Here is a 12,366-nt window from a genome sequence, read left to right as displayed (position 1 = left end):
TGTGTGTATATATATATATATACGTATATATACATGTATGTATATATAAAATATATACTATGTATAATTATATACAAAGATATAAATATATGTGTGTATGTGTGTGTGCATATATATATAATATTTTCTTTATCCATTCATTTGTTGACTGACACTTAGGTTGTTTCCATGTCTTGGCTGTTGTGATTAATGCTGTAATGAGCATGGTGGTGCAGATATCTCTTCAAGATACTGACTTCATTTCCTTCAGATACATACCCAGAAGAGGAATTGCTGAATCATATAGTAGTTCTATTTTTAATTTTTGAAGTACCTGCATACTATTTTCCACCGTGGCTGTCCCAATTTTCATTTCCCCCAACAGTGCACAAAAATTCCCTTTTCTCCACATCGTTGTCAGCACTTGTTACTGTAGAGGAGGAAAACAGTTCCTTTAGCCTCTAGGTCCTTCTGGCTGCTCTAAGAATTAAATTGTCATGAGACAGAATAACAGGAGAAAATCAAAAAATGTTTAATAACATATATACATGGGGGAAACCCAGGAAAACTAAGTAACTCACCAGCATTGCTGAAGCCACCACCTTAAATACCATCTTCAGATAAAGACAAAGGAGGATGTTGAGGGTAGTGCTTTGGGACTTCAAAGGGGAGGAAGGCAATTCCCATGGAGAAGAAAATCCAAATGTTTGTGAAACAAGTGTTGACTGTGCCTTCTACAGACAATGTGACCTGAGAGACAAACTTTGATAAAAAAATGGGCTTAGCAAGGACCATCCCAGTTTGCCAATACTCAGAGTTATCTGTGGTGATGGTCTGTCCTGGGATATGCCTTCTATCCTAAATTCTTTTAGGCAGTTATGGGGAAGGACAAAGTTTCCTTCAGAGTTTTTTGGTCCTTAAAAATAATCAAGGCAAAGAGATACATTTTGGGGTGGCTACTTCTGATCCTCCACATTACCTCTTGTGTTTTTGATAGTAGCCATCCTAACAGGTATGAGGTAATATCTCATTGTAGTTTTGATTTATATTTCTCTCATGATTAGTGCTGTTGAGCAGCTTTTCATATACCTGTTGGCCAATTGTATATCATCTTTGAAAAAATGTCTGTTTAGGTCCTTTGCCCATCTTTTACTCAGATTATTATTTTTTGCTATTGAGGTGTATGAGTATCTTATACATTTTGGATATTAACCCCTTGTCAGATATATGGTGTGCAAATATTTTCTTCCATTTCATAGATTGCCTTTTTATCTTGTGTTTGTTTCTCTTGCTGCACAGAAGCTTTTTAATTTGATGTGGTCCCGCTTGTTGCTTTTGTTGCTTGTGCTTTTGGTGTCATATCCAAAAAATCATTGCTAAGACCAATGTCAAGGAGCTTTTTCACTATACTTTTTTCTGGGAGTGTTTTGGTTTCAGGACTTACAATTATTTATTTATTTATTTATTTTCAGGTGTACATTGTAACATATTTCGAATTACGTGTAGATTACATCATGTTGACCACCCAAAGACTAATTGCAATGCAACACCACACACATGTGACTTTTCACCCTTTTCACCCTCCTCCATCTCCCCTTCCCCTCTGGTAACCACTAATCCAATCTCTGTTGCTATGTGTTTGTCATTGTTTCTATCTTCTACTTAGGCTGAGATCATACAGTATTTGACTTTCTCCCTCTGACTTATTTCACTTAACATAATACCCTCAAGGTCCATCCATGTTGTCACAAATGGCTGGAATTCGTCATTGCTTATGGCTGAGGAGTATTCCATTCTGTATATATACCACATCGTCTTTATCCATTTGTCCCTTGACGGGCACATAGATTGCTTCCAAGTCATGGCTATTGTGAATAATGCTGCGATGAGCACTGGGGTTCGTGTATCTTTATGCATTTGTGTTTTCAAGTTCATTGGATAAATCACCAGCAGTGGAATAGCTGAATCGTATGGTAGATCTATTCTTAATTTTCTGAGGAAACTCCATACTGTTTTCTATAGTGTCTGCACCAATTTTCACTCCCACCAGCAGTGTACAAGAGTTCCCTTCTCTCCACATCCTTTCCAACACTTATTGTTTCCTGTCTTGTTAATTATAGCCATTCTGATGGGAGTGAGGTGATATCTCAAGGTAGTTTTGATTTTTGTTTCCCTGATAGTTAATGATGTTGAACATCTTTTCATGTGCCTGTTGGCCATCTGTATATCTTCTTTGGTGAAATCTCTGTTCAGATCATTTGCCATTTTTTAAATTGGGTTGTTGGTTATTTTGTTGTTGAAATGTATGAGTTCTTTGTATATTTTGGATATTAACCCCTTATCTGATATATGGTTTGCAAATATCTTCTCCCAAGTGTTAGGTTGTCTTTTCATTTTGTTGATGGGTTTCCTTTGCTGTGCAGAAGCTTTTTAGTTTGATGTAGTTTCATTTGTTTGTTTTTTCTTTTGTTTCCCTTGCCCGTTCAGACATGATATTTGAAAAAATGCTAAGTCCAATGTCAAAGAGCATACTTCCTAAGTTCTTCTTCTAGAAGTTTCATCATTTCAGGTTTTACATTCAAGTCTTTTATCCATTTTGAGTTGATTTTTATGCATGGTTTAAGATAATGGTCTACGTTCATTCTTTTGCATGTGGCTGTCCAGTTTTCCTAACACCATTTTTTTGAAGAGACTTTCCTTTCTCTGTTGTATGTTCTTGGCTCCCTTGTCAAATTAGCTGTCCATAGATGTGTGGGTTTATTTCTGTGCTCTAGATTCTGTTCCATGGATGTGTGTGTCTCCTTTTGTGCCAGTACCATGCTTTTTGGTTACTATGGCTTTGTAGTATATTCTCATATCAGGGAGTGTGATACCTCCAGCTTTGTTCTTTTTTCTCGGGAATCCTTTGCCTATTTGGGATCCTTCGTTGTTCCATATAAATTTTAGGATTCTTTGTTCTATTTCTGTGAAAATGTTGGAACTTTGATAGGGATTGCATTGAATCTATAGATTGCTTTAGGAAGTATGGAAATTTTAACTTTGTTAATTCTTTCAGTCCAAGAGCACAGAATATCTTTCCATTTCTTTGTGTCTTCTTCAATTTCTTTCAACAATGTTTTATAGTTTTCGGTGTACAGATCTTTCACCTCTTTGGTTAAATTTATTCCGAAGTATTTAATTCCTTTTGTTGCAACTATAAATGGGATCGTGTTCTTAATTTCTCTTTCTGCTACTTTATTGTTAGTATATAGAAACACAACTCACTTTGTATATTGATTTTGTATCCTTCAACTTGACCATAATAATTTATTATTTCTAAAACTTTTTTAGTGAATTCTTTAGGGTTTTCTATATATAAAATCTTGTCATCTGCAAATAGTGACAGTTTCACGTCTTCTTTTCCAATTTGGATCCCTTTTGTTTCTTTTTCTTGCTTGTTTGCTCTGGCTAGGTCTTGCAATAATGTGTTAAATAGGAGTGATGAAAGTGGGCATCCTTATCTGGTTCCTGTTCTTAGAGGAATAGCTTTCAGTTTTTCTCTGCTGAGAATGATATTTGCTGTGGGTTTATCATATATAGCCTTTATTATGTTGAGGTATTTTCCTTCTATACCCATTTTATTTAGAATTTTTATCATAAATGGTCGGTGTATCTTGTCAAATGCTTTCTCTGCATCTGTTGAGATGATTATGTGATTTTTAATCTTCATTTTATTGGTATGGTGTATCATGTTGATTGGTTTGCGAATGTTGAACCATCCCTGCATCCCTGGAATAAATCCCACTTGATCCTGGTGTGTGATCTTTTTAATGTATTGTTGTATTCGATTTCCTAGTATTTTGTTGAGGATTTTTGCATTGATGTTAATAGTGATATTGGCCAGTAACTTTCTTTTTTTGTGTTGTCCTTGTCTGGTTTTGGTACCAGGATAATTTTGGTTTCATAGAATGAGTTAGGAAGTTTCCTCTCCTCTTCAAGCTTTTGGAAGAATTCTTCAGGGAGAGATATTAAGTCTTCTTTGAATGTTTGCTAGAATTCACCAGGGAAGCTGTCTGGTCCTGGACTTTTATCTTTTGGGAGGTTTTTGGTTACTGTTTCGATCTCCTTACTCGTGATTGGTATTTTCAAATTCTCTACTTCTTATTGATTCAGTTTTGGGAGGTTGTATGATTCTAAAAATTTATCATTTCTTCTAGATTATCCAGTTTGTTGGCATATAGCTTTTCACAGTATTCTCTTATAGTCTTTTGTATTTCTCAGGTGTCTGTTGTAATTTCTCCTCTTTCATTTCTGATTTTATTTATTTCAGCCTTCTCTCCTTTTTCTTGATGAGTCTAGCTAAAGATTTGTCAATTTTATTTACCTTCTCTAAAAACCACTACTTGATTTCATTGATTTTTTTCTTTTTAGTCTCTATTTCCTTTATTTCTGCTTTGATTTTTATTATTTCCTTCCTTCTGCTGATTTTGGACTTTGTTTATTCTTCTTTTTCCAGTTCCTTTAGGTGCAGTGTTAGGATGTTTGTTTGGGATTTTTCTTGTTTGTTGGGGTAGGCCTGACTTGCTATAAACTTCTCTCTTAGAACTGCTTTTGCTGTATCCCGTAGATTTTGACATGTTGTGTTTCCATTTTCATTTTTGTCCAGGTATTTTTTGATTTCTTCATTGATCCAATCGTTGCTCAGTAGCATTTTGTTTTTTATCCACATTTTTGTGGCTTTTCTGATTTTCTTCCTGTGTTTGATTTCTAGTTTCATACCTTTGTGGTCAGAAAAGAGGCATGGTATTATTTCGATCTTCTTTAATGTTTTGAGACTTGTTTTGTGGCCTAATATGTGATCAATCCTGGAAAATTTTCCATGTGCATTTGAAAAGAATGTGTATTCTGTGGTTTTTGGATGGACTGTTCTGTGTATATCTTCTAAATCTATCTCATCTAATGTGTTGCTTAAGGCCAATGTTTCCTGATTGATCTTCTGTTTGGATGATCTATCCATTGGTGTAAGTGGAGTGTTAAAGTCCCCTGCTATTATTGTGTTATTGTCTATTTCTCCGCATATGTCTGTTAATAATTGCTTTATATATGTAGGTGCTCCTATGTTGGGGGCAGAGATATTTACAAGTGTTATATCCTCTTGTTGGATTGTTCCCTTTATTATTATGTAGTGACCTTCTTTGTCTCTTGCTACAGATTTTCTTTTGCAGTCTATTTTGTGTGGTATAAGTATTGCTACCCCAGCTTTCTTTTCTTTCCCATTTACATGATGTATCTTTTTCCATCCTTTCAGTTTGTGAGTGTCTTTAGGTCTGAAGTGTGTCTCTTATATTCAGCTTATATATAGGTCTTTGTTTTTATCCAATCTGCCACTCTATGCCTTTTGAATGGAGCATTTAGTCCATTGACATTTAAGGTAGCTATTGATAAATATGTGTTTATTTCCATTTTGTTACTTTTTTGGGGTGTTTTAGTAGTTCTTTGTTCCGTGCTTTTTCTCTTGCTCTCTTTCCTTGTGGTTTGATTGTTTCATTTAGTACTATGTTTGATTTCTTTTCTTGTACTTATTTGTTTATTTATTATAGGTTTCTGGTTTGTGATTACCATGAGGTTCATACATAATATCCTACATATATAGCAATCTATCTTGAGTTGATAGTCTCTTTAGTTTGACCTCTTTCTAAAAGCTCTTCTTTTTTACTCCCCTCCTCCCACATTTTATGTTTTTAAAATCATACCTAATCTCTTATTTTGTGTGTGTCTGTCCATTACCATCTTATCATTGAAATAGGTAATTTTAGTCCTTTTGTCTTTTAACCTTCATATTGTCTTCATAGGTGGTTGATCTGCTACCTTGACTGTATTTTTGCCTTTAACAGTGATTTTATTGGCTGGTGGGTTTTTTGGGATAATTTTCTTATTCCTATTTTGGTCTTCTCTTTCCCACTTAAGTAAGTCCTTTCAGCATTTCTTGTAGAACTGGTTTCTTGGTGATAAACTCCTTTAATTTTTGCTTTTCTGGGAAAATCTTTATCTCTCCTTCCATTCTGAATGATAACCTTGCTGGATAGAGTATTCTTGGCTGTAGGTTTTTTCCTTTCAGCACTTTAAATAAGTCATGCCACTCTCTTCTAGCCCATAGGGTTTTGGCTGAGAAGTCTGCTGATAGCCTTTTGGGCTTTCCCTTCTATGTCACTTGTTGCCTTTCTCTTGCAGCTTTTAGAATTCTGTGTTTAATTTTGGACATTTTAATTATAATGTGTCTTAGTGTGGGCCTCTTTGGGTTTATCTTGTTTGGAGCTCTCTGTGCATCCTGTACTTGGATGTCTGTTTCATTCCTTAGATTAGGAACATTTTCAGCTATTTTTCTTCAAATATATTCTCTGCTGATTTGTCTCTCTCTTCTCCTCCTGGGACACCTATAATATGAATGTTAGTGAGCTTGATATTGTCCCAGAGTTCCCTTAGACTGTCCTCATTCCTTTTAAGTCTTTTTCCTTTTTTCTGTTCAGCTTGGGTGATTTCCTCTAGTCTTTCATCCAGCTTGCTGATCTGTTCTTCTGTATCATCTACTCTGCTATTGTGTCCCTCTAGTGAATTTTTCATTTCCAGTATTGTATTCTTCATTTCTGATTGGTTCTTTTTCATATTTTATAAGTCTTTGTTGACGTTCTCACTCTGTTCATCCAGTCTTCTCCCAATATGAGTAAGCATCCTTATGACTTTTTGTTTGAACTCTTTGTCAGGCAGATTGCTTATTTCTGTTTCACTTAGTTCTTTTTCTGGGGTTTTGCCCTCTTCCCTTTCTTGGAACATATTCCTTTGACTCCTCACTATGCCTCTTTCTCTGTGCTTATATCTATGTATTAGGTGGGTCAGCTATGTATCCTGATCTTGGAGAAGTGGCCTTATGTATGAGATGCCTTTTGAGGCCCAGCAGTGTGCTTCCCTCTCGTCACCAGTCCAAATGTTCCAGGAGTGACCCCTGTGTGGTCTACTTGTGTCCTTGTGCTGCTGCAGAGTTGCTCTTACTGCAGGTACCCAGGAGTTTGGCTTTCCCTCCCTGGCCAGCTGTTTGTAAATTTGGTTTGGGGAGCCCCAGCACTGTTGGTGAGAAGGTCTAATAGTACAGTCCTGTTGCAGTTTTCATGTTAAATGTGTAGGCACCCAGTGCTGCTGGTTGCTATGCTCAGGGGCTTATAATTGCTCTAGGCCTCAGGCCTGCAAGGCTGTCATCAGCTCTCTTAGGATTGCAACTGAGTGGGTCTGGTCCCAGGCATGGGAGCACCCAATTGTTTCAGGCTTTGGAAATTGGGGCTGATCCCCTTTATAGCTGTTTATGAAGCACAGGTCTCCTGCCACTGATAAGCCCCACCACCTCAGGACCACATACCCCTTCAACACAGTCCTGCCCCATGCACACTTCCAGACTCCCTGGAGTATATGAAATTGACCAACTGCACAGGCCTGCACCTCTCCACCAACTCCCCCAACACAGACCCTGCCCCATAGATGCAAACACACTTGCCTGCCTGTAGAGGATCGAGGCACCCAGACTATGCAGACCCACAGCTAGCCTGAGGGCTTGCTGTTAGGTGGGTCCAGTCCCTGGGGCAGGCTGCCTGCCCTTTCTGAGCCGCATTGAATCTGTGCTCTATTGGGTGTCACAGACCCCTGGGCTAACAGGCCACAGGACGAACTCCAACAGCATCTGCCAGTGTTTGTGTCAGCACGCCTGTACTAGGTCACAACAATGGCTACCACCAATGTCTCAGTCTCTGGAGAAGTTTCACCTCTCCCTGAGATGCACCTGGAGCCTACGAGGTGAGTCTCTTTTCACCAAAGGACTGTCCACCTTTCTGGTGATTTTAGGTTGCTCTCTAAGATGGGTGAATTTGCGCCTGTGCTCTTTAAGTGCTGGCTTTATTCTGGTGATGTCCAACAGCTTTTCCAGCATTATTCCCTATTGCACTTAATAGTCAGTGAAGCCAAATATTATGAAACTTGTCTCAGTTGTGCTGAGTCTAAAGGATGCTTATAGCAGTAATGTGCCTTCACTAAGGTCCCCACTCCTTCAGGGAAGGCTGCCTACCTTAGGTTGGCTCCCTCCAGGTCAACCGTGAAGCTCTGCAGCTTGTGAAGGTGGCTTTTTTTCTCTCCAGAAGGAATTTCTTCTTCTTCTGCCTCAATCAGGACTGTCACTTTTTGTGGGGGTTCTTTTTATCCAGTTCTCAGTTCTCTCTCTGGAGTAATTTTTCCAAGAATAGTTGTAACCTGGTTGTGTTCATTGGATGAGGTGAGTTCAGAGTCTGCTCAGGCCACCATCTTGATGAGATCTCTCTAATACATTTTGCGTTAAATTTTGCGAGTGGTGTAAGTTAGAATTTCATTCTTTGGCATGTGAACATCTAAACACCATTTCTTAAAGAGGTGATCCTTTTCCCATGAAGTATTCTTGGCTCCCTCATCAAATTTTAGTTGACTGTATATGCATGGGTTTATTTCTGGGTTTCTATTTTGTTGCATTGGTCTATGTGTGTGTTTTTATGTCAGTACCTTATTGTTTTGATTAGTCTGAATTTGTAATATACTTTGAAATTAGGAAGTGTGACATCTCTAGCTTTGATCTTCTTTGTCAAATTACTTTGAGTATCCAGGGCTTTTTGTGGTTCCATATGAATTTTAGCATTGTTTTTTCTATTTCTATGAAAAATGTCACTGATATTTTAATAGAGATTACACTCATTCCTTGGATTTTGGGCGTTAGTATAGATATTTTTAGAATATTATTTCTTCCCATCTATGAACATGGTATATCTTTCAATTTATTTATGTCTTCTTCTGTTCCTTTTGTCAAGGTCTTATAGTTTTCAGTGTCTAGATATTTCACCTCATTTGTTAAATTGATTTGTAAGTAGTTTCTTGTTTTGATGCAAATGTAAATGGGATTGTTTTCTTTCTATCTTTCTTAGATATTTTTAATGTATAGAAACACAACTGATTTCTGTATATTGAATTTGCACCCTGCAACTTTACTATGTTCATTGTGATATTGTTTTTTATCTCATTTCATGATGGTCACAAAGTGACATTGATGTTGGTGTTTTGTGTAATGAGTTTTGTTCAATAGGAGAACAACACAATCCAGCTGTGAGTGCCTGGTGACATCATGATGGATAATGGCTGGGAGGAGAGTAAGGGAAACTTGAGAGGCTGTGCATATCCTCAATGAGACAGACAGAGATTGCTGTTCTGGACAAAGCCAGCTATAGATGGAACCAAGAAGAACAACCAAACCAGTTATACAGAGGTAAAGGCTCTACAAATTTTTGTTCATCTGAGCTTATGGTGAGCAAACTAGGGTACCATTGTGCTAGAAGGTAATGGAAACAGGGCTCAAATCCAGATCTGCCTCACTTCTGTGCCCAGGTCCTTAGCCAGTACATTTCATGCTATCCTCTTTTAAAGATGAGGCCAGTACAGGGGAAGGTACTTAACCTGTCCTGGGGGCCATTTTCATGTAAGGAAGTCTGGCAACAGGCTGATCCTAGACTGTGGTAGCCAGTTAAGGCTGAGGATTAAGATAGATTAATTGTGGTGTGGCTATTCATGCTTGTACATTGCACTATCACAAACGCCTGGGATTGGTACAGAGGAAAGCCTGTCATGTTTGAAACCCTTTTCTTCTCATGCTCAGTTTAGTCCTCAATATACTATATGATGTGCACATCATACTTTCAAGAGTAGAAAGTGAATTTCCCTTCCATTGTGGACATTCATCTCTGCTCTTTAAAATAACACACTGTGCTCACTCTTTCTGCCAAATCATATCTGCTCTCAGCACCTGAAAATAGAATGTCTCAATGGGAGGTCAAGGACTCCTTTGGATCCAGCCATATTTGTTTTGAGAAAGTAATGGACATCTTTTCATATGCCTGTTGGCCATTCGTATATCTTCTTTGGAGAAGTCTCTGATCAGATCTTTTGCCCATGTTTTAAGTGGGTTGTTGGTTATTTTGTTGTTGAGATGTATGAGTTCTTTGTATATTTTGGATATTAACCCCTTATCTGATATACGATTTGCAAATATCTTCTCCCAATTGTTAGGTTGTCTTTTCATTTTGTTGATGGTTTCCTTTGCTGTGCAAAAGCTTATTAGTTTGATGTAGTCCCATTTGTTCATTTTTTCTTTTGTTTCCCTTGCCTGGTGAGACATGGTTCTTGAAAATATGCTGCTAAGAGTGATGTCAAAGATTGTACTGCCTATGTTTTCTTCCAGAAGTTTCATGGTTTTGGGTCTTACATTCAAGTCTTTAATCCATTTTTAGCTGATTTCTGTGCATGGTGTAAAATAATACTCTGTTTTCATTCTTTTGCATGTGGCTGTCCAGTTTTCCCAACACCATTTATTGAAGAGAAAGGCAAATCAAAACCACAATGAGATATCACCTCATTCCTGTCAGAATGGCTATAATTAACAAGACAGGAAACAAGTGTTGGAGAGGATGTGGAGAGAAGGGAACCCTCATACACTGCTGGAGGCACTGTAAACTGGCGCAGCCACTATGGAAACCCACTATGGACTATCCTCAGAAAATTAAGAATACATCTACCATATGATCCAGCTATCACACTGCTGGGTATTTAAGAGAACAGCCCTCTACTCCCTCCCCTGGCAGCAGTGATTCAGGGAAGGATCCCCACAATGGCCTGCATGCCTTGAGAAAACACGTGTGGCTTCCTTGAGTAGTTCGGCATGAGTAGGGAAGACAGCCAGCTTGTTATGTGCTTGTCTCCCAGTGGACATGGCTTGTGTGCCCATGAGTGGTCCCAGCAGGGGCAGAGAGGGTGGATCAGATTGCTTCCTGACTATCTACCAGCATATCTAGCATGTGTGCCCCTCTCCCTCCCTGCACATTGGCAAGGTCTTTCCAACATTTGGGATAGTATACAAAACAGATTTTCCTAGCTGGGGTGAGGAGCTCTGACCTGAGTCTTCAAAACACACCAGCCAGCACCAGAAACTAGAGGCTAAACAGCAAGTAACAACAAAAATCTGTCTCTCCTTAACCTGTGCTCCCCCCAGTGGTGGCAGGTGGACCTGTGACCAGAGGCTTCAGGATTGACAGCAGAACCAGTGCCCCTACCCCCAGTGGCAACGCCCCAGACATCAGCTCCACCAGCAGTGGGGACAGTGTAAAATTCCCTCGGTCTCCAGGCCCCTGGCAGGGACAGTGACACCCATGAACCCAGAACCCCTGACAGTGGTGCAAAAAGCAACCCCAGACAACCCAGGAACAGCAGCACAGGTGGTGTACCAGACAGCAGCACCTGAGCCTGTGCAGAGCCCATTGAGTGGCAGTGGAGGACCATGAGATTCCGATGACCCTAGAAGTAGTAGAAGTGCTCACAGCCTGGTGACCCTGAGGGTGACCCTTGAGACTAGAGCAAAGGCACCAGCAACCCTGAAGGCCCAAGCAGCAAATGGAGGGCACCGATGATGCCCCTGGCAGAGGCAGCAGAGAATGGAAAGTGTATTCTCTCAAATACAACCAGTAGCAGCACAGACCCAAAGTAACCAAAGCCATGCCCAAATAAGAAATGTGGTTACTACCACAAATATGCCAGGATAGGATTGACTCATCAAACACCGTGAAGAACTAAAGTAACACAGCAGAATAGAAGGAGAATGAAGCTCTCCAGAAACCAAACTTGAAGTGACAGAAGATCACAATCTGATTGAAAGAGAATTCAAAATAGCTATCATCAAGAAACTCAATGAGTAAGAAGAAAAGTCAGAAAGATACTTTTGTAAGCTCACAAATAAAATTAGTAAACAGAAGGAGCACTTCACCAAAGAGATTGAAACTCCAAAAAAAGCCTAACAGGAATTTTGGAGATGAAGATCAAAATAAATGAGATGAAAAAAATAATGTAGAAAGCATTGACAATAGAGCAGACAATATGAAGGACAGAAATAGTGAGCTCGAGGATAGAAATGTAGGAATGAGTCAGATGGAAGAAGAAGGGAATTAAGATTATTAAAAGATGAAGAAATTCTTCAAGAAATATCTGACTCAATTAGGAAAAGTAACATAAGGCTTATAGGTATCCCAGAAGGAAAAGACGGAGTGAAAGGAGCAGAGAGCTTATTCAAAGAAATAATAGCTGAGAACTTCCCAAGCCTGGGGAAAGAACTGGACATGCAAGTACTTGAAGCTAATAGAACTCCTAATTACATCAATGCAAAAAGACCTTCTCCAAGGCATATGATATTAAAACTGTCAAAAGTCAGTGACAAGGAAAAACTATTGAGAACAGCAAGGCAGAAGAAAATAACCTACAGAGGAACCCCTATCAGACTTTCAGCGAATTTCTCAGCAGAAACCCTAT

At 38.8% G+C, this 12,366-nt stretch overlaps 1 long non-coding RNA gene across 2 annotated transcripts in view; it reads left to right on the top strand.

Annotated features, from left to right (window-relative positions):
• LOC124246149 (uncharacterized) overlaps positions 1-12,366 on the top strand; it is a 51,887-nt gene that overhangs the window by 33,192 nt on the left and 6,329 nt on the right. Inside the window, exon 4 of one of the 2 annotated variants that reach the window (XR_006890398.1) lies at positions 9,091-9,283. The exons of the other annotated variant lie outside the window; for it this stretch is intronic. This is a non-coding gene — a long non-coding RNA (uncharacterized LOC124246149). The remainder of the gene's footprint in view (positions 1-9,090; positions 9,284-12,366) is intronic. 2 annotated transcript variants of the gene reach the window in all.

This window comes from Equus quagga, chromosome 10 (genome assembly GCF_021613505.1).
Source record: "Equus quagga isolate Etosha38 chromosome 10, UCLA_HA_Equagga_1.0, whole genome shotgun sequence".
NCBI lineage: Eukaryota > Metazoa > Chordata > Mammalia > Perissodactyla > Equidae > Equus > Equus quagga.
Note: the sequence above shows the minus strand (reverse complement) of the source record. Positions and strands in the feature narration are given on the sequence as shown.